We start from the raw sequence: 23712 nt of genomic DNA on the forward strand, positions 1-23712 counted from the left end.
ATGTAGAATGTTACACTGGAATGTTACAAAGGTCTTGAAGCTGAAACATTGGTTCTGTTGCTGTCTCCAATGTCACTGCCTAATCTGCTAAATACTTCTGCTCATATTTCACATAAGACCATAACCCATCAAGTCCCATCATGGCTGATCCATTTACCTCTCAACCTATTCTCTTGCCTTCTCCCCATAATCTTTCACGCACTGACTAATCAAGAACCTGTCAACCTTCACCTTTAATACACCCAATGACCCCTCCTCCACCTGTGGCAATGATTTCTACAGATTCACCACGCTCTGGCTCAAGAAATTCCTCCATTCTCCATTCTAAATGGATGTCCCTTAATTCTGAGCCTGTGCCCTTTGGTTCTGGACTCCTCCACCATTGGAAACATCCTCTCTACAGCTACTCTATCTAGGGGTTTCAACATTCGATCGGTTTCATGAGATACCCCTCGTTCTTCTAAATTCCAGCGAAGAAAGTCCTAAAGCCATCAATTGTCCCTCATATAGTAACCCTTTCATTCCCAGAATCATTGTGCCGAACCTCCCTCTGAACCCTCTCATCTCATCTTTTCTTAAATAATGGACCCAAAACTGCTCACAATACTCCAAGTGAGGCTTCACCAGTGCCTTACAAAACCTCAACATTACATCCTTGCTTTTATATTCTAGTCTTCTTGAGATTAATGCTAACATTGCATTAACCTTCCTCACCACTGACTCAGCTGCAAACTAATTTTATGGAATCCTACACAAGGACCCTTAAGTCCCTTTGCAAGTCAGATTTTGAATTTTCTGCACATTTAGAAAATAGTCTATGCTTTTATTTCTTTTACCAAAGTGCATGACCGTATCTACCCAACACCGTATTCAATCTGCTACCTCTTTGCCCTTTTCAGATTTCTGGTATTTGCCATTTTGGTTTTTTTTAATTTTCAGTTTTTTAATTTGACCAACTGACAGCCAATGAAAGGGGGATGGTCCTGTTCAAGTTCAACTTTAATTGGCATTCAACCATGATCATGAAGGCAGCCAAATGAAACAGAGCTTTTCTGGGGTCAAGGTGCAAAACACAGTACCAACTCTCACAGACAGTGATGGCATCCGTTAGTCTCGCGAGACCATGGAACTGCGCCTGGAAAGTCTCGCTTCAGTTGGTGTTGGTAGAGCAGTGTCTGTTGTGGCTGTAGAGGCCCACACGGGAGTGACAGTCTCGGCTGCAGCGACTGCACTTGAAGGCGCTGTCCTCCGGTGTTGTCTTGGTGCTGTTTTGTCAGTGAGTGAGCTTTTCTTCAGCAGCAAGCCCCAGCTTCTCTTCTCCTCTTTTTAGACCTCTGCGTAGTTCCAGCCTCCAGCGACAGCAATCGCTTGCAATGACTTCCCACCTCTCGACGTTCATGTGTCTCTTGCAGACATCTTTGAAACGAAGATGGGGCCGCCCTTATGTTCTCTTGCCGGATGCCAGTTCCCCATACAGCAGGTATTTTGGGATCCTCTCATCTGACATGCGGTGTACATGGCCCAGCCAGTGGAGATGGCATTGTTGGAGCAGGGTGAAGAGGCTGGGTATCTGGGCGCAAGCCAGGACCTCACTGTTGGTGACTCGGTCAGTCCACTTGATGTCCAGGATGTGTCTCAGGCTGTGAAGGTGGAAGAAGTTGAGACACCGCTCTTGTCTGAAGTAGAGGCTCCAGGTCTCGCTGCCGTAAAGCAGTGTGCTGAGGATGCAGGCCCTGTAGACTGCAACATTGGTGTGCGTCGTCAGCTTTCTGTTCTCCCAGACTCTCTTTGTCAGCCTGGCGAACGTTGGGGCTGAAGCAGGGCTGTGTGCTTGCCCCCACCCTGTTCGGCATCTTCTTCGCAGTCACGCTTTTGGAACATCAACTGATGGAGTCTACTCCACACGGGATCAGACGGGAGGCTATTCAGTCTGTCCCGAATGAGGGCGAAAACTGAGGTTCGTTAAGTACTCATCAGGGACAAGTTGTTTGCCGACTGGCAACACACTCTGAACAGCAAACTGCAACGCCTCATGGACAGCTTCTCACGAGCCTGTCAGGACTTCAGCTTGACCATCAGCCTGAAGAAGACCAACGTGTTGGGCCAAGACGTTGAGCACCCCCCTGCCATTACCATCAACAACTACGAGCTGGAGGTAGTTCACGAGTTTACATACCTTGGCTCCACCATCACAGACAGTCTTTCCCTGGACCCTGAGATCAACAGACGGATCAAACGAGGAGACTCAACACGCGCAGTACAGGGCACATCTTGCACATGTAGCAGTAAAACATGTCATCACAAAAAAATAATAATATAGTCCACATCCCCAAGTGTCATTCTCAAGGCTGCAAAAGTTCCTCCACGGTCCAAACTGCCTTCTTCTAACTTTTTCCAATGGCTTCATATGAGCTTTCGAAAAGGTGGGGGAAGGTGAGCTGCCTTTTCGAACCATCGATCATGAGGTGAAGGTGCTCCGTTGTGGGGAATTCCGGGGTTCAGACCAACAAGGAACAGCATTTTTCCAAGTCAGGATGGTTTGTAACTGGAAAACCGTCTGTCCTCTCCCTCTCTTGTCAACAACCCGTTACCAATGAGCTGGAATCTGTCCGGTGCCCCTGTCGGTCTTCTTGGTGTTGCGGTTGCGGGTCTGGAAGTAAATCAGTGACACAAGTGTTGAGATAAATGTTGCTCTCCTCTGGATTTATTACATGTGACACCACATACTTCGAGCTGGTTCTTATCTTCGCCCGCGGAAGGCAGAAGTGTGCCACTGAACGCTGAGACTAGAGACCTTGATCCCATCACTCTACGCTGTTTTATCAGCAGAACCCACAAGGACGTGGCTCTACGTGTTGAAAGCCAGGAGAGTGGGTGTGCTGGTGCAGGGCTCCATTCTGAGCAGCTGCCTTTGTTCACTCCTAGCCTCAGCTCCGAAAGCCTGTGCTTCTTTGATCTTCTGATCTCGGCACACAGAACAACATGTACCAAGAACGTTTAATAATGTGCATCTCCAACAGCTGGAGGGGGATGCAACACCAGCTGATGGGAGGGGTGACACCTTCAGCAGATAACCTCATTGCACAGAAATTTTAACTCCTAAGCAGACAATTATTAGCTTACCAGACAGTATATTGCCATGAACTACTAGGGCATTTCCAATGCATTCATCTGATTGTGTGCGTGCCAGTGGGAAAAGAGCCACAGAGTTTCCGGTTCGGGCTCACACCCTGAGAGGTGACAGCCCTTCAAACACCAACATTCCCTGCACAACTCCGGGAATGAGGAAGGTTCGACGGCTCTGCACCTGTGCCTACTGGAGTTCAGAAGAACTGCGGAGGATCTCATTGAAACCTATTGAATATTGAAAGGCCTGACATGAACAGGAGGTTTCCTATAGTGGCGGAGTCTAGGACCAGAGGGCACACCCTCAAAATTGACGGACGTCCCTTTAGAACAGAGGTGAGGAGGGATTTCTTTAGTGAGAGGGTTCACTGCCACAAAAGGCTGTGGAGGCCAAGGCTTTGAGTAAATTTAAGGTGGTTGATAGGTTCTTGATTAGGAAGGCAGTCAAAGGTTACAGGGAGAAGGCAGGAGAATGGGGTTGAGAGGAATAATAAATTAGCTACGATGGAAGAGCATACTCAATTGGCCTGTTGGCCTAATTTTGCTTTTATGTCCTATGGTCTAAGCCCCAGTTACTGTTACTCAGTAGTGTTGTGCAAACCATATTGCTCAACATTATACTTCTGACAGAAACTTTATTCCGAACCCTGCTGTGACTAGTGGCCAGGGGTAAAGGCCCAAGGATGTGCTAGAAGCTTTGCAGAAGAAAAGCCACAATCTCTTCGACTCCTGGAAACCTCTGGGCAGGAGCAGTCAGTAGTCCACTCGGGAACACACAGAGCCCCTGTATCTATGGTGGAAGTAGTGGACTAGCCACACGTTTGCCCCACTCCGCCCCATCTGTGGAGGAGTCTGCAGCTTCCACACCAGCCTCAGCCAGCCCAGAATCTGCAGGACCAGAGTGGGAAGCAAGACATCCTGGGTGTACCAGAAGTCTGGGCCTCCACCATCGTTTCAGACCTCTTCACTCAGTGGGTGAACAGAATTTCCTGATTTCCACTCTGATCCTTCTGCCAATTAATTTAAATCTCAGCCATCCAGATTTTGATCCACAGCACTCACACAATGGTGGAGCAACTCAGCAAGTCAGGTAGTATCTATGCAGGGGAATAATAATCAAGACCATCAGGACTGCTTCAGAAAGTCTCATCAGGAAGGTTTTTGATGCTGAGGGAAGAGCATGTTGGATACCTCTCCCAGAATCCCAGACAGTGACATCAGAACCTATACGTGCTTCCAACAACTCAGTTAGTGTGTGAGACTATGATTCATCGTCTGAGAGACTTTTCCATTTACTCCTTCGTGGGCTTGATTGTGCTGGCCACCATACATTGCCCAATCCTTCCAGAGGGCAACTAAGATTGCGTCACTTAGAACATAGGAAAGAGCTGGCCCTTCAGCCCACAATATCTGCACTAAACATGATGCAAATTAAAACTAACTCTCTTCCTTCTGTACCTAATGAAGTGGCCAGTGACTTTATGCTTGTGGCCTTCTGCTGGTGCAGCTCATCCAGTTCATGGTTCGATGTGTTGTGCCTTCAGTTTTTGCTCTTCCACATGGTTATCTTGTCAGATTTAAGCAGTCTGGCCATTCTCCTCCGACCTCTCTCATTTACGAAGTTTTCTTGCCCCATAGAACTGCCACGCACTAGATTTTTTTTTTGGTTTTTGCACCAGTTTCTGTAAACTCTAGAGACTATTGTGTGTGAGAATCCAAGGAGATCAGCAGTTTCTGAGTTACTCAAACCACCCCATCTGGCACCAACAACCAATCCTGAGTCAAAATCACTTCTATTCACATTTCTTCCCCATTCTGATATTTGGCCTGAAGAACAACTGCACCTCTTGACCATGCCTGCATGCTTTCATGCATTGATTTGCTGCCACATGTTTGGCTGATTAGATATTTGCATTAATGAGCAGGGGTCCAGGTGTAGCTAATAAAGTGGCCACTGAGTGTATGTGCTTAACCTAACAGCCTCTTTAATTGTAGAGTAGATAGCCAGAGACTTTTCCCCAGGAGGAAAATGGTTAATCCAAGGGGATACAATTTTAAAGTGATTTGTAGGAAAGTACAGGGGAAATATCAGAGGTAAGTTCTTACACAGGGAGTGGTGGGTGTGTGGAACGTTCTACCTTGGGTGGTGACAGAGGCAGATACATTGGGGCATTTAAGAATGATAGAAAATGGAGGGACGGGTTGGGTTAATCTTACAGTAGGTTAAGAGTTCGACAAACATGGTGGACTGAAGGGCCTGTAACTGTGCTGTAATGTTCTCTGTTCTAGATTAGTGTCACTATTGTGTTGTTTCCACCACTCTCTCCAACATCCTGTTTCAGACACCTAACTAAAAGACATGCCCTGTACTTCTCCCTCTCACCTTAAATGCACGTTCTCTAGTACTTGACATTTCCACCCTGGGAGAAAGATTATAGATGTCTACCTTATCTCTGCCTCTCATAGTCTAATACACTTCTACCAAGACTCCCCTCAGCCAACAACGTCCCAGAGAAAACGGCCCAAGTTTGACCAACCTTTCTTCATAGCCCATACCCTCTAATCCAAGCAGCATCCTTGTAAACCTCTCTCTCACCTTTTCCAAAGCCTCCACATCCTTCCTATAATGGGGCGAACAGAATTGGACACAAGGGGAGCCTAACGAACATTTTGTAAAGCTGCAGCTTGACTTTGTGACCCAGTGCCCCAACCATTGAAAGTAGGCATGCCATATGTCTTTTTTTAACCAGCTTATCTCCTTGCACAACCACTTTCAGGAAGTTAAGGACTTTGACCCAAAGTTTGTTCTGTACATTGGTGCTCTTTAAGATCCTGCTATTAACTGTAAACTTTCCCCTTATATTTCACCTCCCAAAATGAAACACTGCACATTGAGACTCCATCCATCATTGTATTTTATTTTAGGAACCACATGATCATTGAGAGTCCAGCTCATTGGATAACAGTAAGACCCTCCTTGCCTTCCCACAATTCCTGGCAATACGTCAACCCATCCCTCCATTTTATGACTTATGTCACTAACATTTGTGATGGGAATGACTCACTAAAATGATCTTAAAATTCTTGGCAGACTTAAACTAAAAATTCTATCACCTTGTGTAACAGATATTCTGTAAAATTAGTGCTGCCAAATCATTAACCGCCTCAAATGCAGTGGGGTGTAAAGTGAGTCAACTTGCTTAGTGACCCCGCGGTGTGCAGGTTTTTAAAATAGTTATTGAAAATTTATCTGGTATAAATTAAAAAATCAAAAAAATTAAAAATAAAATAAATAAATATTTTTTTTTTAAATTAATACATACACTGAATTTCAAACCATTTATACATCCTCATGGACGTGTTCATGTGTGTGGTTGGATGACGATAAACTGTGAAAATTAATCCCAAGCACTGGCAACTGATGTGCTACAGATTTATCACCCCAGTCAACAGGTTTGAAACTCCCAAGCTGTCCTGCACCGCCTTCACGCCATGCTAGTGAATGCAAAGGAGCAAGAGTGCATTGGCTGTGGGGTTCTCTCAAATTCATTGTGTAGCTACATTTGTAAAATACGGTGCCTTGAAAAAGTATTCAGCCCCTGCAACTATTTTCCACGTTTTACTGTCTCGTTTTCTAAAGTTAAAATATATTGAAGCAGGATTTTTGAGCTAATCTACAAAACACCGTGCATCATGTCAAATCAGAAGAAAAATTCCAAAACCTGTCAAGTTACTAAAAATTAAAAACCAAAATTGTGAGGCTGTAAAAGCATTCATCCCCATTGGAATGACTACACTAACTTCCCTTAGGTGCAATACATTATCTTACCAACTCATCCAATTTGTTGATGTAGAAAATTGGAGTATCACCTGTTTTTAGTGGATTCATAAGAATAAATACCTCCTCTCTCTGTAAGGTCCAACAGCATGGTAGATTTTCAATAGAGCAAACCAAAATGAAGACAAAAGGGCATTCAAGACAAGTCAGGGAAATGATAATAGAGGAGCACAAATCTGTGGAAGGATACAAGACCTTCTCAAAGGCACAGAACATATCTCGGAGCTCAGTGCAGTCCATCGTGAAAAAGTGGAAATACCATGAAACCACAGCCTCGCTGCATACGTCAGGCCGCCCCTCGAAATTCAGTCGCCAGAGAAGAACGGCACTTGTAAAGAAGGTTATTGTGATGCCAGTGTTCACTCTGAGGGAGCTGCAGAAGTCAGTGGCTGCAACTGGAGTTGAAGTTCACGGCTCCACAAACTCTAAGGCCTTGCACAAAAAAGGGTTTTTATGGAAGAGTGGCAAGGAAGAAGCCCTGGCTTAAAAATAAGCATATCCTTGTCCATATAGACTTTGCAAAGGATCACTTTGAATATACCGTAAAGATGTGAAATGAGGTCTTGTGTTCAGATGAGATGAAAGTGGAATTTTAATCAGTACATGTGGCGTAAACCTAATACTGCACATCATTTTGGTCACTGTAAAGTATGCTGGAGGGAGCATCATGCTATGGGGATGCTTTTCAGCAGCAGGGAATGAAACTGCAGTCAGGATTGATGGGAAGATGAATGCTGCTAAATACAGAGAAATCCTGGATAAAAACCTGCTAGCCTCTGCCAGAAAGCTTGAACTGGGGAGGAAGTTTGTCTTTCAGCCGGACAACAACCCACAACGTACTGCCAAAGCAACCATGGAGTGATTTCAAATGAAGAAAATTGATGTTCTTCAGTCCTGACCTTAACCCAACTGAACATCCCTGGCAAGACTTCAGGATTCCCAAACACACTGCTCCCCCACCCAACCTGGCACAGCTCAAGCAATTCGGCAAGGAGAAAGGTGTAAATCTTGCTCCATCACATTGTGTAAACCTAATCAGAGATATTTCCAAAAAGACTACTGGCTATAATCGCTGTGAAAGGTGGTTCAACCAAGTACTGGGGGGGGTGGGGAATGAATACTTTTGAACTGCTGACATTGCAATTTTTGAATTTTTAGTTGTCAAGCTTCACAATTTTCTCGAATTTTTAGGCTACACTGTGAATAAAAGGAGCATGTGATTCACAAATAAAGATGATCAGTTAAATTGATCAAAATCCCTGGTTGTAATATTCATTCATGTGAGCAAAGGTATGGGGACTGAATACTTCTATGACACACTGTATCTGTAAAACTTGCAAAACTGCTTTGCACGTGTTGGCATATATACACACATACATGTACATGTCCTGGTGTATATATACATGTTGTCTGCACCCTGTGTATTGTTGCCTGCACCCTGACTAGGTTTCAGAGTAAAAGAACATTAACCCAAGCTCTCAAACTGTAGGTGTTTTCCAAATCATTTCCAGTAGTATCCTTGATTTCTTAAATGTTTTGTTTCCTTATGACAATCACTGGTGATAAAAAGATTGTCAAAGCAGTGGGACTGTCGCCAGCAGTCTGACAGTGACACAGTAAGACACCTCCTTCCATCATCTGTGCAGAAAACAATGGGAAATTCCTGTTGAAACGTGAATTGCTTGTTTGCTAAACAGGTTTAAGGCACGTCAGGTATTTCAGGTCAATGTGCACGCTGCGTAGCAGTCTTAACAGGAATGGGGGGAATGTCCGAGAGGAGGGAGCTGGCGCAGGGCTGCCTACCTCAGAGTGTCTCACTAGGTGCACAAGGCCCCTAACAAAATGGCGACTTGGTTTGGCAGTTCACACTGTTACCTCCGAATCACCGGGCTATAGGTTCTGCATACTCAGGGAGTTCTTCCCAGTCTGTTAAAAAAGTCATCAAATTGTGGCTTTGTAACTTACTTGACATACATTTTCCAGTAACTTGCTCATTACAATGCAGGAAGAGGCCATTTGGTCTATGTGACTCCAAGGGGAAAAATCCCAGGAGTCTCACTCCCCCTCATCTGATCTCCCTGTATCACTACAGCAGAATCTCAATCACACATGCAACCATTGGCCCTTTACTACTGACATACTAAGGGGTAATTTATGGTGGCCAATCACAATAAGACACAGGAGCACAAGAATATAGGGGCAAAAATAGCCCTCCTGGCCCCTCAAGCCTGCCCCACCATTTGCTATGATAATGGTTGATCTGCTCGGCCTCAATTCCTCTTCTATGACGGCCATTTACCCTCAATTCCTCAATCTTTCAACCATCTGCACCTTAATTATATCCAATGATCCAGCCTCTACCATCCTCAGGGGAAGAGATTTACACGTCACAGAAGAAAAGTTTACACGTCAGTTTAAATAACCAGCCCTTATTTTGTAGCTTGTCCCCTTGCTTGAGACTCTTTCATTCTTGAGAATGTCTACTCAATCAAGTCTGTTCTTAACCTCCAACCCCTTTGCAATAAAGGCCAACATGCATTTTGCCTCCTTAATTAATGTCTGACCTGCCAGGTATCATGAACTAGGACACCCAGATCTATCTGAGGAGGGAGAAGAGGGGAGCAAACCGGGGTCAAAGGTCTGTATAAGTCCAGAGGTCAAACCTGTTATTGGCGAGTCTTGGGTGTAGTCCAAAGTTGGAGGCCTGACGTCTGTGAGTCTGGGGCTTAGGACTGGAAGCCTAGAAGCAGCCTGTCCTGAGGCTGTGTGTGTGAGGGGATGGATGGGCGGGTAGGAAAGGGGCTTGTTTTGTTGCTGTTGATTTGTTGTTATTGCTTGTCTTCTAGTTCCTAAGGTTGTTCTAGCTGGGGTGGTAGTGGTAGTGAGAGCTTATCCCACTACCTATAAAGTGCTCCAAATAGTGTGCATCTCTAACAGCCTCGGACAACCAACACCAACTCTTGGCCTTCACGTGTGGTTTAGCTACTAGGCCCGGTGGAACTGTTTCTACCGACAAGAGAAAGGGCAAAGGCGGACCACTGGCGCCTCAAAACCAGTTGCTTCGGGCAGGTGGAGCTCATCAGCCTTGGACAGCAGTCCGCCTAGGAGAAGGAAAGCTCTGATTTTCAACCTCCGCTGCCTTGCGACCGTACCCGCCCATGGGAAAGGCTTTGGGAGTAAACCCTGAGGAAGAAATCTGGAGCTGGGGTCCCTAAGGCAGTTTGATGCTTTACTCTGACAACCTCTGTGACGACACTGGTGCCAAGTTGTATCGGCGCTTGCCCTTCCCTTGGACTCCATCAGTGACGTGGAGAGGGGGAACCCGCTTCATGGGCAACAGCCGGTTCTTCAAACCTTCCCGCCCAGGCTTCACCCTGGAGAGGACACAGTCCACCAGAGGCGCAAACCCATGATTCCCTGGGATCGACAGCTCCCTACTACTACTGTCCTGCCGAACACTGTAGGCACGCTGTGTCGGTGCCAGAATGTGCGGCTGGTGTGTTGGCTGTGAAAACAAATAACACCTCTCACTGCAAACTGTGATTTATGTGTGACAAGCAAATCGGAATACGAAACTGGTCAGGACAGGTCACCTGATCCCAATCTCCACCCTGTCTATTATGGTGTTTACTCCTCATTCTTGCCGTGATTGTGAGGCTCTCGTCGAGGTATTCCAGTTCGATCCTTCAGTCCAAAGACAAGTTGGTAAGCTGATTTTAATATTTCCAAGTTTGCCAATGATATGAGAATAGCTGGAAGGGACACGGACGTTGTGATAGAGTGATTGGCTGAAAACCAGGCAAATGGGATTTAACGTGGTGAAGTGTGAGGTCATAGACCGAGGTAAGAGGAACCAAAAGTATTTATTGTCTTAATGGAGAAAGTCAAAATTAGTGAAGTTCAGAGGGATCATTTGAGGCAGCTCTATTATACACAGTTGTTCACACCATCTACCTCCCCCTTCAGTACACTGCAAAAACTCACTGGCAATCTTCCTCCCCTAAAGCTCAGGCCCATTTTTAATCGCATGTCGATATCCAGGCACGAATCTTGTCACTACTTAACTCAGTCTGCTGAGTTCAAACTGGCTGCACCACTTCCTTCATGACAGCAGAAACCTTAACTTTGCAGTTCTCCGTAGAAAATCAGTTCAACATCACCGGAAGAGTAGAGGGATGTGAAACAGGCCCAGACATGTGACTGACAAGCATCGGGAGCTTGGTTGATCAGATGCCCTCAAATGAAGTGGTACGTACAGGCCCAGTTAAGCACGTCTACTTTCTTAGACAGTTGCATAGATGCAGCATACACCAAAAACTTTGACATGTTTCTGCCAAGGCACAATGGAGAGTATCATTATTGGTTGTGTCATGGCCTGGTACAGAAACACTGGTGCCTGGGAACAGAAAAGCCTGCAGAAAGTGGGGGATGCAAGTCCACTCCATCAGAGGCAAAGGCCTTCCCACCACTGAGCACATCTACATGAAGCACTGCCACTAGAAAGCAGCATCCATCATCAGAGACCCCTAACATCTAGACCATGCCTTCTTCATGCTAACACCATCATGGCAGAAAGTACAGGAGGCTTGGGTTCAAAGTTCAATTATTCTCAAAGTACAGTATGTATAAAGTATACAATCTTGAGGTTCATCTCCTTACAGGCAGCCACAAAACAAGAAACCCAAAAGAACCCATTAAAATAAAATCCAACAAACACTGAATTTGGCAGGGGGGAGAGAGCAAGAGGCGTGGGGGGGGAGAGAGGGGAGAGGGGGAGAGGGGGAGAGGGGGAGAGGGGGAGAGGGGGAGAGGGGGAGAGGGGGAGAGGGGGAGAGGGGGAGAGGGGGAGAGGGGGAGGGGGAGGGGGAGGGGGAGGGGGAGGGGGAGGGGGAGAGGGAGAGGGAGAGGGAGAGGGAGAGAGAGGGAGAGAGAGGGAGAGAGAGGGAGAGAGAGGGAGAGAGGGAGGGAGGGGGAGAGGGAGAGGGAGAGGGAGAGGGAGAGGGAGAGGGAGAGGGAGAGGGAGAGGGAGAGGGAGAGGGAGAGGGAGAGGGAGAGGGAGAGGGAGAGGGAGAGGGAGAGGGAGAGGGAGAGGGAGAGGGAGAGGGAGAGGGAGAGGGAGAGGGAGAGGGAGAGGGAGAGGGAGAGGGAGAGGGAGAGGGAGAGGGAGAGGGAGAATGAGAATGAGAATGAATATGAATAGCATTTTGAACAAAAGTGAGTCCTCAGACATAAAGCCAGGAACAGCCGGAGCAGGCCCACAGCCTCAGCCTCAGCTCCATCACTCAGCAGAGCAAAACGTCACAGAGCCTGCAGGCACAAAGCCCAGAGCAGCCGGAGCAGGCCCACAGCCTCAGCGCAGTGAAGAGCAGAGTAAACACTGTGGAGCAGTGAAGAGAACCGGCCTGACCCTCGCCTCCGGTCCCAACACCCTGCCTTTTCAATCTATCTGTCCCAGCGTTTAAATCGCATAAATTTTAAACTTGTCGTCCTTCGCTCTAAGACCTGGGCCCTGTTGCGTTGATGAGCTCTGGGCTTGGACACCACTGCCATGTTTTGGGCCGTACCCGACCTTTCCAAGTCGGCCCAGTGCTTAGGTCAATCGAACCTCGCTTTTCGCTTGGGTGTGGATGGGCCCCGAATCTCCTCCGCTCTGAGTTCCATCCTGAACATGCTTCGTTGCGACCCTCCGCTCAGCCTTGCTTTCCCTCCCCTCTTCATGGTGAGCGACGATCGTTTACCATAATATTTTTAACAGAGAAGGTCTTATTAATAAAGTATTTTGCTGTAGCGCTTGCTTTGAAAACAGCCAGTAAGTCATTGCTTGCCCTCAGCAATGCCATCTTAAACCTGGTCCCACAGTGCCAGGTTCAGGTACAGTTATTATTTATTCAGCAGTCCAGTGTGGAGCGAGGCCTCCAGCCCTTCAAGCCTTGCCACCCAGCCCCCCAACAACCTAATCACCGTGACCGATTCACCTATCTGATTCATCTTCGGACAGTGGGAGAAAACCGGAGCACCACTCACTCATTCGACAAGAGACTCCTCAAAGACGGCACCGGAATTGAACTCCAAAGGTGTGAGCTGTAATAGCATCAGCACTACGCTCTCGTGGTGGCCCACAACCACCAGGCTCCCGGACCAGCGTGGATAACCCCAGTCGCCACAGATTTGCATAATCCGTCTTCTTTTGCACACGGGTCTTTGTCAGTCCTTCTCTGGTTAGCTGTAGTCTTTCATAAAATTCTATCGTATTTCTTTCTCCCCCCACCCCCACCCGCCCCGTAAATGTTTGCAGGAAAATGAATTTCAAAATAGTATGTGGTAATATCGCCAGCCAGTGGTGCAGTGGCATCCGCACCGGACTTCGAGGCAAGTTAGAATCCCGGGTTTGAATCTGGCCAGCTCCTTGCACGCCCTCCATCTGCACCGGGAGCACAGAGACAGCAACCCGAGGCCGTAAAAAGAAAAGAGAAAAATGGTTAAGGTTGCCGCCTGGTGTGCTGCAAGGCACGGGAAGGAACAGGTATGGTAACATACACGTACGTTGATAATAAATGCAGACTGAACTTTGACCTTTGATTTGAATTGAAGGAGGGAGGGAGAAAGAGAAGGATTGCTTTACGGATATCGCTAAGGACACTACAAGATTTTATTGCACGTGTGTGCAAAAGTCTTTCCATCAGGAGCCAGGTTTACGCAGTCAGATAATAAATCACCTGAATGCTTTGCAGGGATCCTGCACTCCCAGCTGGCTAGAAGCATATGCAGACACAAAGAATTTCGAACCATTTGCTGACTGGTGAGCATTTTGGAATATTATCACAAACTGAAGCCATCCCTCCTGTTTGAGAGTGAGGAGCTTGGAAGGTAGGCATCTACCGGTCGAGCTCTGCAGGGCTAAGCAGAGTTTTACTTTCCTCTCTCACATTCTGGGATTCTTTTCCAATGGCAAACAAGAGAAAATCTGCGGATGCCGGAAATCTGAACAGCACACACAAAATGCTGCAGGAACCCAACAGGACAGGAGCAAAAAAAGTAGAGTTGACATTTCGGGCTGCATTTTGTGTGTGCAGCTCCTGTCCAAATGGTTTCACAAGACACTAACTGCTTTTTATGTGTGCGAGCTGAACCAATGGTTATTATTACCACAGGTGGAAACTGGGTGATGTTAATCCTGGCCTCAGTGCTTCAGTTCCCTCGGTCCCAGAGGTATTTCAGTGATCAGCAGGTCAGGGGCACAAACCCCAATCGGGGAACGAAGACTCGGCACTCTCTTCAGCGTGGAACTAATGGGAAGGCTATCCCGTCGGAGGTGGGCGAGGCCCGACGGGCACACAAAGCCGCCGAGTCAGGGAGCCAGCTGCCTGCGATCCTCAACCACCACCAGATGATCCAGTCACCACCTCCTACAGCCCGTGGGAGCCTGCTGGGCACAAATTAATCACACGGTGGTGCGGCAGTTAGTGCCACTGCCTCTCAGCTCCAGGTTCGAGTCTGGCCTCCGCTTCATGCAGATTGCCAGCAAATGCCCGGGTTTCGAAGAAGGGCTGGTTGGTTGTTTAGTTCCCCTCTAGTGTGGGTCAATGGTAGGAGTATGAGGAGGGATAACCGGCCTGAGAGGCAGAATGGATTACAGGGAAAGACAGGAGGGAATGGGACTGTACGGACCCAGTGGCATCCTATATTACATTCCAATATCACTATGCCTAAGTGTTCATTGAGACCACAGGTGGTCAGAAGCTTGTAAAGATTCACCTTGCCTTAAGTTATCTACACCGTAAAGTGATCTACAGAGATATGGTACATTGTGGATCAAAATAGTTACTCATTATCCATGGCTGAGGGCTCCATCTCCAGTTGATTTGAAAAGACTCTGAGAAACAGGAGGCTCAGAAGAGAGGGACGTCCATTTAGAACAGAGATGAGGAGGAATTTCTTCAGCCAAAGGGTGATGAATCTGTGGAATTCATCACTACAGGCGGCTGTGGAGGCCAAGTGTACTTAAGGCAGAGATTGACAGGTTCTTGATTAGTCAGGGCTTGAAAGGTTATGGGAAGAAGGCAGGAGAATGGGTTTGAGAGAGAAAATGGATCAGTCATGATGAAATGGGCTGGAAAGCCTACTTGTGCTCCTGCCTCTTATGGTCTCTTCCTGGAGTCCTCGCATAATAACCACAAGTCCAGCCCAAGCAGTTTCTCATTGGCTGTGTTTGAAATGTCGGACTGGTAAATGGAAGAACAGAATACACCGGGACGATACAATATGCAAGAAGCTGCAGAGCAAAGTGGATGTAGCCCAATATATTGCAAGAAAATCGCTCCCCACCATCGGTACTATTGATAGGAGGTGCTGCCTCAAGAAGACAACAGATGTCATCAAGGACCTCCGCCATCAGGCCATGCCATATTCTTGCAGCTGCATCAGGCCAGAGGTACAGAAACCTTAAGTCTCACACCACCAGGTTCAAGAACAGCTACTTCCCTTCAACCATTCAGTTCTTGCAAGAACTGTCACAACCGTAATCACTACAGTATAGCAGCACTCTGACCATGTTAATCATTTTGTACTAAAATGGATTTCCTTTGTTCTGATCTTTCTAAGTCTATGTTGTCCTTATGAATGCTACTTATCTTAATGCTATGAGCCTGATGTCATAAAGTTTTCATTGCAACTATACACCTGACATTAACTTGACTCTGACTTTGAACAGGTGAAGAATACAAGTCAGAAGAAGCCAATAAGATCATGATTAATCTTTTACGAGGAATAGGCACCCTACACACGCCAGAAACTCCTGTCTGCAGGGAACGGGCACTCCACACACCTCATCCCGCTCGTCCTTGGGGGATGGACACAATACACACAACAATCCACAGTGAAAGGACACCCACACACTCAACCACTGCCTGTCTGCAGGAAACAGACACTCTCCGCCTTCCTCTCTAACAGTATACATCTCCTGCATCCCATCGCTGCTGATGGCCTTGCCCCTTCTCGTCTGCCAGGAGTTCATCCACCAGTTATTACCCCTCAATCTTGAACCGAAGCAGATAACTTACCCAATATCGAACTGACCCCACAAACTTTGGACTCACTTTCAATGACTCTTCAACTCACGAACTTGATATTTATTGTTTATTGATTTTTTTTTGTATTTGCAGTTTGTTGTCTTGTACACATTGGCTTTACGTCCATCTTTGTTATGTGTGCTATTTCATGGGTTATATTGTGTTTCTTTGTATTTAGTGTCAGTGCCCGCAAGAAAATGAATCTCATGGTTATATATAGCGTCATATCTACATTGATGTGTACTTTGTGTGATGCCCCTTCTCCCTTTTAGCAGGGAGAGAGAAAGAGAACGCCTGTGGTATGTCAAATTGGCAGGTGAACGATTAGTTTTTGCTGTACTACAGATCATGGTCTTTCTTGGGGGGGCTATTGCTTGCTTCGTGGGTGGAGGGTGCCGACACTTTTCTGCTCAAATGGGGGGAGGGAGAGAGTCGATGCTTGTGCGTGGGAGGGGGGAGTAGGGGGAGCTTTGGGGTTATAATGTTTTTATTGTTACTCATTTTTGGGGCACGCTTCTGTTTTCATGGATGTCTGTGAAGAACAAGAATTTCAGGCTGTATATTGTATATATTCTCTGACATTAGATGGAACTATTGAACTATTGGTAACAGACTAACTTTGAACGGTAGAATGGAATGGAGCCTTGGGCAGATGGAAAATGGCTGCTGTAGGGTGACCTGGTTCCCTGGTCAGCCCAGAGGCGGGCATGTTGCCTTGTTGTAACCCTCTCTGCATGCACTGAGCTCCACCACAGCAACAGAAGATAAAAACAAGCATTGTCTCACTGACACAGAATATCACAGAAGGATATTCACTTGAGTTTGCTCTAAGGAGAGAATAAACAGTACAGAAGCTTTAATTAAGCCACCCACCACAGGCCTGCTTCCTTGCTGTATGACTCTCTGATTCTACTGTAGTCTAAAACCTTACAACAGGCCATTGTCTCCAGTCCTCCCGGTACCATGGGAGTGTTGCCATGACAATCACCTGACCACAGCACCTGACTGAGCCTGGCCGTTGCCAAAAGTAAAATGTTGCAGCACACCCGATCCTCCAGGCTCATCTCCCAGCTCTTAAAATTTGATGTGAGCAGAATGCCTGGGTGTGGTAATGCCCCCAGCGCCGAATTGATTGTCTCAGACTCCTCAGCTGCTTGATAAAGACCAATGTCCCTCTGCCTTCCAAATCCATTCCAAGCAATCACTGAAGAACGTGTTATGACTAGAGCTGGGTGTCTCCAGGGACCTAGTCTTAGGTCTCCTAACAATTTTGGATTTCTCGACTCAGAGTTAGCCAACAAAGAAACAGGCCGTCCTACCCCACTAGCTCATACACACCAAAATGCTCCACCTGTTGGCATTTGGCCGATACCCTTCTCAGCTTTTCTGAACCATTTGCCTGTCCAAGTTGTTACTATACTTGCCTCAACCACTTCGTCTGGCAGCTCATTGCACGTTACACCTCTCACATGTCATAGGATCACCCCTACCGCAATCCTCCCCTCTCTACCACTTACAGGGAGACCACTGCAGTTACTTAGCAACTAGAACAGCAGCTACTTGTCTAAAACATTGCCCCAGGACAGGAGTTCAAATCACAACATGGCAAATTAAAAAAGGGATCTGCTGCTTTCCTGCCATATATGACAAATAAACTCTTGGGCTTTCAGCTGGACTTTAACTACCGGTAATGTTTCGATGCCAAACTCTTCCATCTTCAGGTTAAAATCGATACCTGTGCTGGGCTGGAAGCCCAAGAAGAGTTTACATGGCAAATTAAATTCACAAAATTAAATAAAAAATTGGGAAATCTTTAAAATAAGTCGAGCAGTCTTAGTAACAATATCCCAGAAACTATAAGATTGTAATAAAACCTCACCAATTTGCTTTAAGTTCAAGTTTATTGTCATCTGACTGCACACAAACACAACCAAATGAAACAACATTGCTCCAGGCCATGGTGCACCCACAACACACATGACACACTGCAGATAGTACAGAATATTACCACAAATAAGTTAATAAAATGTAATTCAAAGTACATGTAGTGCGCAGCGCAGGTAAACAGTAAGCAATAAACAGAAAACATCTCACTATCCTAGTGACGAGACCTCAGTGATGACATCAGTCTCTCAGCCTGAGGGAAGAAGCTGGTACCCAGTCTGGCAGACCCAGTTCTGATACTCCTGGGCGTCCTTTCTGACAGTACTGGGAAGCAAATATGAGCTGTCCCTACACAATTCCAGACTGAACAACAAGATTGGCTCTTAATGACCTCCTCAGTTCAGGGGTATTTTGGTTTGAACAATATACACCAACATCGACAGCAACGTCCACACGCCAAAGGTAGAAACAGAAGCAGGATCAGGCTGTTTGACCCCTTGCTTTTGCTCTGTCTTTCAATAAAATCAGGGCTGATGCTTTAACTGCAGCCTCATTTTCTTGCAATAGTCCATATCACCGAATGCAAGACAAACTATCGATCACTTGTCTTCCACATACTCATCTTCATTGTGTAGAGAATTCCAGAGATTTATTGGAGAAACATGAGACTGCAGATGCTGGAGTCTGGAGGAACACACAAGATGATAGGGGAACTTGGTGGGCCCAATAGGTGCTGCAACAGAAGCTGCCTGTTCAACTGAGTTCATTCAGTAATCATGCGGAGTTCCAAAGATTCACTTCCCTCTAATCAAAGACAATTCTATCCTGAATGGCTGTCCTCCAACTCTGAGACCATGATGTCTAGATCTAGGCACCCCATTCCAGATAAAATACCATCTATTTATCCACTTAGTAAAGCCCTGTAGACTATTATACCTTCCTTAAGACACTGGAACAGAATTAAGCCATTCAGCCCATCAAGTCTGGTGTTGAGATGGGTAATAAATCAGTCAAGGTAGAATTTCGGAGCATTCACCTACCTTCTTCCCATAACCTTTGACGCCCTTTCTAATCAAGAACATAATTGCCTCCACCTTAAGTTACTTGGCTTCCACAGCCATCTGTGGTGATGAATTCCACAGATTCACCACCCTCTGGCTAAAGAAATTCCTCTCATTTTTGTTCTAAATTAACTTTTTACTCTGAGGCTGTGTTCTCTGGTCCTAGACTCTCTCACTTTTGGAAACATCATCTCTATCCAGACTGGGAGTTTCCAACCTGGGGGTCCACAGACCCCTTGTTTAATGGTGTTGGTCCACGGCACAGAAAGATTAGGAAACCCCTGATCTAGATCCTTCATTATTTGGTATATTTCAATGAGATTCCCCTTATTCTTATAACATCCAGTGAGTACAGGAGCAGAGCCATTAAATATTCTTAACACATTAACCCTTTCATTCTGGAATCATTCTTATGAACATCCTCTGGACCCTCTCCGATGCCTGAACATCCTTTCTTAGATACGGAGGCCAAAATCTATGCACAGTACTCTGAATATGGTCTAAGCAATGCCTTATAAAACCTCGGCATTACACCCTTGCTTTTATATTAAAGTCCTCTTAGAAAGCGATCACCTCTCATTCTTCAGAGTACACAGGCCCGGTTTTCTTAATCTCATCACATATAACGTATCCCAGAATCAATCTGGTGAACATCTGTTGCACTTTTTCTATCACGAGTATGTTCTTTCTGACCCAGAGCCACAGAGTTATACAGCCTAGGGACAGACACTTCAGCCCAACATATCACACCAGCCTTCGAGTACCTATCTGTTCAAGTCTCGTTTTCCAGCGCCTGCTCCATGGTCTCCTATGCCTTGCTAACTCAGGCAGTCATAGAGTTATACAGCCCAGGAAAGGTCCTTCAGTCCAACTCACCCACTCCATCCAAGTTCTCTGCCTGTGCTAGTTCCATTTGCCTGTGTTTAATCTATATCTCTCTAAAGCTTTCGTATCTATGCACCTGCGCAAATGTCTTTTAACACTCTAAGTCCACACACCTCTTCCACTTCTTTGGCAGCTTGGTGTAAATACGCAGCATCCTCTGTACAGAAAACTTGCCTTTCTCCTCCTTTATATCCTTCCCCTCTGACCTCAAACTTATTCCCTCCAGTTTCAGACTCCCCTACCCTGGGGGGGAGAAAACCATGACTATTCACATTACCTGCATCCCTCGTGCTTCTATAAACCTCAAGGATAGGGAAGGTCGAGATGGATATGTCCCAAACAGAGGCAAGTAGGACTAGCAGGCATGGATGAGTTCAGCCGAAGGGACCATACTTTTCTATATACAGTGGATTCTGGTTAACTGGGTCATTGGTTAATCAGGACAGCTGCTTATTTTGGAAACTCTTAAAGACCAAAAACTAATTGAGAAAATAGACCGGATTCTTTTTGTTTATGTGGGACACCACGCCACTACGCCAGAGTGTCAGGACCGCTTTGTTTATGCTGTATATCAATGATCTAGATGATGGAACAGATGGCTTTGTTGCCAAGTTTGCAGATGATACAATGACTGGTGGAGGGGCAGGTAGTGTTGAGGGAACAGGTAGGCTGAAGAAGGACTTAGAAAGATTAGGAGAATGGGCAAGAGAGTGAGATGCAATGAGATGCAATGTTGGAAAATGCATGGTCTTGTACTTTGGTAGAAGAAATAAATGTGCAGACTATTTTCTAAACAGGGAGGAAGTCCAAATGTCTGAGATGCAAGGGGACTTGGGAGTCCTTGTGCAGAACACCGTAAAGGTTAACTTGCAGGCTGAGTCAGTGGTGAGGAAGGCGAATGCAATGTTGGCATTCATTTCGAGAGGCCTAGAATACAAGAGCAGGGATGTGATAGTGAGGCACTGGTGAGGCCTCACCTTGAGCATTGTGAACAGTTTTGGGCTCCTCATCTAAGAAAAGATGTGCTGGCATTGGAGAGCATTCAGAGGAGGCTCACAGGGATGATTCTGGGAATGAAAGGGTTTGATGACTCTGGGCCTGTACTCAGAATTAAGAAGGATGGGGGGGGGGATCTTTATTGAAACTTTTTGAATTGTGAAATTCTAGAGAGAGTAGATGTGGAAAGGATGTTTTCCATGGTGAGGGTGTCTAGACAACACAGCACAGCCTCAGGATAGAGGGATGTCCATTTAAAACAGAGATGCGGAGAAATTTCTTTAGCAAGAGGGTGGTGAATTTGTGGAATTTGTTACTACAGGCAGCTATGCAAGTCAGGTCGTTGGATGTACTTAAGGCGAAGATTGATAGGTTCTTGATTGGCCATGGCATGAAAGGTTACAGGGAGAAGGCCAGAGGGTGGGGCTGAGGAGGGGCAAAAAGGATCAGCCATGCTTGAATGGTGCAGCAGACTCAATGGGCCAAATTTGCTCCTGTGTCTTATGGTGTTAACTGGGACAGGAGAATGGTGACAAACAGTTTCTAACTAGTGTCAGTCGCGTGCACTTGTGTGGCTGTTAAGACACTGGGCGAAAAGCAAATGGTCTTTGAATAATGTCATCTGTGTGTGTTTATGTTCAAAAAGCAATTACTTTTGTCACTGACAGTTGGTAAGAAATAAGTAGGCAAGACAATTCATACTGTGTTTCTTACTGCAGTTTCAAGCTTTAGGCTTGGAGATGCCAGAACTGGCCAAGGGGGAAAATGAAATTATTCCACTACTTTAACAAATTAAGAACTATGAAGAATTTGAAGGTATTGACAATCATCTTGAGTATTACAATGAAGATTAAGAGGATGCAGACAAGAGAAAATCTGCAGATGCTGGAAATCTGAGCAACACACACAAAATGCTGGAGGAACTCAGCAGGCCAGGCAGCATCTGTGGAAACGTCGACTGTACTTTTTTCCATAGAAGCTGCCTGACCTGCTGAGTTCCTCCAGCATTTTGTGTGTGTTAGTAGGAGGATGCAATTGCCAAGAGCATGAAGACAGCTCATTATCTGCAATGGGTGTCGGTGCTGATTTCGTTTATTTTCAGTCAATCAAAAGAACACGTCAACGTACATTGGATGAATCCATCGATAACTATTAGGAACTAATACATAGTTTTATGGTAATGTATTAGTACTGGTAGTGTCTAATTTGTTCTGTATTTCATTTAAATACATTATTTGATACTCAGTTAAACAGCAGTTTGTCCCTTTTACATCTTTTTAACTATTTCCATGAAACTTCAGCTAACTGCAGCAGCCACAATTGGGTCAAAATGTACCGGTCCCAGTGTGTCCCATTAACCGGCGTCAACTGTACCTCATGCTGTTGTGAAAGTCTTCATCGCCCACTACTCAGGAAGTGTGATCCAAATTACAAGCACCCTCTGGGTGCAGAGGTTTGTCCTCAGATCCTCAGCAAACCTCTTAACTTACCCTTACCTACACCCAGAACATAGTATTGCAGTTGCTGCGTTTCAAGAGCTTTATTTAGCAAGCCCTCCTTCCAGGGTGACTGATGCTTCAGCTCTACCTCACCGCTGGCCAGAGCTAATAATAACAGGTCACATCACCTCACATTCACAGCCTGCCCTGACAGAACCACTCAGCCTCACTGGCAGAGCTGCGGAGTAGCGAATTAGGGAGGGAGCTACCTGCAGCCATGAGAGCCATGAATAATTTACAGCTTGCTAAAGCGATGATTGGAACCACAGGAGGCTCAGTTAAGAGCTTCCAAGAGACTGCAGTATCTGGGCTCGCAGCTCACTGCAGAAGCTGGCTCTGTTCAAGCTGTGCTCCACTCTTGCGAGGTGGGGGTTTTGATGCCTGTACTCCCTCTAACTGCGGGACAGGGAAAACTGGCTCAGATAAAATGCCATTCCGGGGCCCAGACAGAGGAAAAGAGATTAGTCCCACCGGGAGGCAAATGCTCCCCGTCTTCCGAAACCTCTGCCAATTGACGTCACCGGAACAGTTGCTCCAGTCAATGCTGTTTGTGGGATCTTGCTGTGCACACATGACTACTGAGTTTCCTACAGCGACCGTCCTTCAAAAACATTTACTGGAATACTAATATGGTGGTGGGTGCTATGTAAATGTTGGTACTACACTGGGGACTGGGGACAGTACAGCACAGAAATGCACCCTTCAACCCACCTAGTCCATGCAAAACAAGCACTCTGCCTAGTCCCATCGATCTGCACCTGCACTATATCCCTCCCACCCAAGAATTTGGCCAAGTTTCTCTTACATGTTGAAATCAAACCACATCCACCGCTTCTGACATTGGAAAAAAATGTAAATAGGGAGCTGGCAGAAGCAAGATGCCACCACAAATCTTCCACTTGAATGAGCCACTAATGTAGGACCTGGGCTCTCTCTACGTTTAGCCTACCCGTGCCACTAGGACACAGTAGGGAAGCGTGTGGAGGCATCAGGCATCATAATACTGACAGGGACACACACACACACACACACACACACACACACAAACAAAACACTGCCTGATCAGATTGTAACCAACAAGAAATCTTTATCCTTAATGTTTAAAGCCAGTGTGCAAATTAATAGTTCATGAGCTCAGGTTATGCAGGTAATAATGAAATAAATGAGATGAACGAGAGGATTAGCTGTGAAGACAAGGACAATTAAAAAGAAATCAATTTGGGATCCTGCTCCCTCACTGGGGTGTATTACATGTTCGTCACCACCAGCACAGTCCTGCCCTGACTCTTCCTTCCTCACTGTGATCCAACCCTCAGCCCCCTCAACAGGTAAACCTGCCTCACAGGCACGTTTGA

At 46.2% G+C, this 23712-nt stretch overlaps 1 protein-coding gene and 1 long non-coding RNA gene across 9 annotated transcripts in view; one reads left to right on the plus strand and one right to left on the minus strand.

Annotated features, from left to right (window-relative positions):
* Positions 1–23712, minus strand: part of tacc1 (transforming, acidic coiled-coil containing protein 1) — a 218478-nt gene that overhangs the window by 93337 nt on the left and 101429 nt on the right. The gene's annotated exons all lie outside the window — the stretch shown is intronic.
* On the plus strand, positions 10390–22090 carry LOC132392429 (uncharacterized). Its single transcript, XR_009511529.1, has 3 exons — positions 10390–10669; positions 13260–13487; positions 15675–22090. It is a non-coding gene; the product is annotated as an uncharacterized LOC132392429 (long non-coding RNA).

Source organism: Hypanus sabinus, chromosome 1 (assembly GCF_030144855.1).
Source record: "Hypanus sabinus isolate sHypSab1 chromosome 1, sHypSab1.hap1, whole genome shotgun sequence".
NCBI lineage: Eukaryota > Metazoa > Chordata > Chondrichthyes > Myliobatiformes > Dasyatidae > Hypanus > Hypanus sabinus.